Consider the following 3,106-nt stretch of genomic DNA (forward strand, 5'->3'; position numbering starts at 1 on the left):
GAGCGTCCCAGCAGAGGGGCAGCGAGTGCCAAGGCAGAGAAGCAAGAGAGAGCCTGGCCTGTTTGGGAAATCTAGAGTGTAGTTATATGACTGGAATGGAGAGGGGTGCCTTGGGACTTCGGGGAGGGCAGAAGAAAAGGCCCTTGCTAACTAATTTGGAGCCACTGTAAATTTTGAAACAAGGGAGGGATGTAAAGCAAAAAAAAGAGAAAAGGGCACTCTCAGCAGAGGGGTCAGCCTGGGCACCACATGGGGGTGTGAACGAGCACAGCACATTCAAGGAACAGTGAGACCAGGTGTGGAGGGAGTCTCCTAGGAAACGATGATACCCCAAGGGAACAAGCATGGCCTTGTGATCTAGGAGGAAATGTCTGAGGAGGAAGGCTGGAAGAAAAGAAACAAATCGTGAGACTGTGTCTTAAAGATATAATTCCGGGGCTTCCCTGGTGGCGCGGTGGTTGGGAGTCCGCCTGCCGATGCAAGGGACAGGGGTTCGTGCCCCGGTCCGGGAAGATCCCACATGCCGCGGAGCGGCTGGGCCGGTGAGCCATGGCCGCTGAGCCTGCGCATCCGGAGCCTGTGCTCCGCAACGGGAGAGGCCACAACAGTGAGAGGCCCGCGGACCGCAAAAAAAAAAAAAAAAAAAAAAAGATATAATTCCAGAGTGCAGCATCGCTCCCATTTCACAGGTCCAGAAACTGAGGCTCAGAGGGAGCCATTGTGATTGGTCCTGGGTCCAGATAATCACATCTCCAAGGCTACCTCCTTCCCCCATTCATACCAGGTATAAGCAACCGAGAACAGCTTGAGTGTGGGACAGTGGAGGGAACACTGGGTTAGGAATTAGGAGACAGGGCTACAGATTGTCTGACTTGCTGTGTGACCTTGCCCAGGTGATTCCCTCTCTGAGCTTCTGTTCCCTCTTCTATGAACAGGGACAGTCAGCTCTGTGAGAGCATGTCTGCAGAGTTGCCTGGTACAGGAGAGAGCAGCTCCTGTCTGGAGCGCAGTGGACAGGCAGCTTCCTCATCTGTGAAATGGGCATTAGAATTCCTCCCTCCCAGGGCAGCTGTGAGGATGGAAGCAGAAAATGTCTGTGAGAGCCTCAGCACCGTGCCTGGCACATAGTAGGTGCTCAGGAAACGCTGAGGGTATCTACCTGCATGGCCCCCAGGAGCCACGAATGGGCTTCAGGAATCCAGGACAAGTCTGAGCCTTGGTGACTTGTCTCTGCCGTTCTCCAAATCAAAGACTTTTCAAAAGCAGCTGGAGACCCAAAGAAAAGCTGTCCTGGACAGAATTTATTTGAAAAAACAAAAACAGAAAACAGATTTATCTCCCTGCATAGACGGAGAGCCATCTTCCCAACCATGGAGCCACCAGGCCCCAAACTGCTGATTTTTCCTTTTTCATCAGAAGCCGAGGAAAAGGCTCTCTAGTGGTGATACAATCTCTTGCATCTCCCCCAGATTCTGGGCTGGAGCTGGGGCTGCCATGTGCTACCAGCCTCTCCTTGGCGGGGGGGGGGGGGGGGGGTGGGCTGGGGGGTAATGGGAGTGACTGCTAGATGGTACAGTGTTTTTTTCCAGAGTGATGAAAATATTATGGAATTAGTGATGATGATTGTACAATTCTGTGAAAATACTAAAAATCACCGAGTTGGGGGGGGGGGGGGGGGGGCTCTGGCTCCCCTCCTTCCCACCTTTAAGCCCTGGGGGCCAGTGAGACCACAGACCTGGGAGGTATCCCAGCTCAGCCACTGACAAGCTGGTGACCAGGGCCAGGCCTGTCAGCTCGCAGCCCCAGTCCTGATAGCTGCACACACAGCTCAGTGATGGCAGCTGCCACGATGGCAATGACAGGCCACACGGCCACACCCACCAACCCCCAGGGGACATCCCCAGCATGTCAGGGCTGTGCCTCCCCTGGGGGCCAGGACAGCCGGACAGCAGTCTGCCCTCAGCGCTGAGCCCTCCCCACAGCAGAGGCCCTTCGTTCCTGTCCTGTCCTCCTGCCTGGACTCATCTGGACAGCACAGACTCATCTGGACCTGTGGGGCAGGAGAACAAGCATCTGAATCAATATTTAAAGTAGTGAGGGAGATAAATACTCGAGGTGACAGGACAGGGAAGAGACTCAGAAAGCCCTGGAACAGCAGTCCCCAACCTTTTTGGCACCAGGGACCAGTTTCGCGGAAGACAGTTTTTCCATGGATTTGGGGGGAGGTTTAGGCAGTAATGTGAGCGATGGGCAGCGATGGGGAGAGATGGGGAGCTGTGGGCAGCGATGGGGGCGGCAGAGGAAGCTTTGCTCGCTCACCCCTGCTGCGTGGCCAGGTCCCTAACGGGCCGCAGTCTGGTACCAGTACCAGTCCGTGGCCTGGGGGTTGGGGACCCCTGTCCTAGGAGAACCCTGAGATCAGACCCTGTCCAACCAAAGCCTCCTGGATCATTAATTCTTCTGTAATTACTATTCTCTCTTCAAATCCTATATCTCTTTCAAGCTCACGAGGCCCCCTCCGAGACCCGCCCCCCCCATTGGTGCTTCCTTGCAAGGCTTTGAAGAGCATCTACCCATCCCTCTCTGCACATGGCCTCCTTTGGCACAGGCTGCAGCGGCTCTGCCTCTCCACCTCAGCATCTCTGCACAGACCCTGAGGCAGGGAGGTGGGGAGAAAGAACACAGCTCTGCTGCTTGACCTTGGGCAAGTGTTGGAACCTCTCTGGGCTCAATTTACACGTCCTTATTGTCAGGGACATGGGCAGAAAATGAAAGAAAATGGCCAGCACAAACAAGTGTCATTTCCCCTCCCTGATTCCTGAAATGTGATAACCTAAGGATGGACCAGCTTCCGACTTTGCCTTCTCTGCAGGCCATTCTCTGCTCGGGGGGACATTTGATACAGTGGAAGAGCCTTGACTTTGACTCAAGGGACCCTGGGTTGGAATCCCAGCTCTGCACTTACCAGCTGTATGACCTCAGGCAAGCAGCCTGGCCTCTCTGAACCCCAATTTCCACATCTACAGTGTCTACAAATGGGAACAGAGCTATGGTGAGGATTGAGTGGGACAACCGGAGAAAAGCACCCAGCACAGCACCTAGCACA

Source organism: Lipotes vexillifer, unplaced genomic scaffold (assembly GCF_000442215.2).
Source record: "Lipotes vexillifer unplaced genomic scaffold, Lipotes_vexillifer_v1.1 scaffold370, whole genome shotgun sequence".
NCBI classification, from domain to species: domain Eukaryota; kingdom Metazoa; phylum Chordata; class Mammalia; order Artiodactyla; family Lipotidae; genus Lipotes; species Lipotes vexillifer.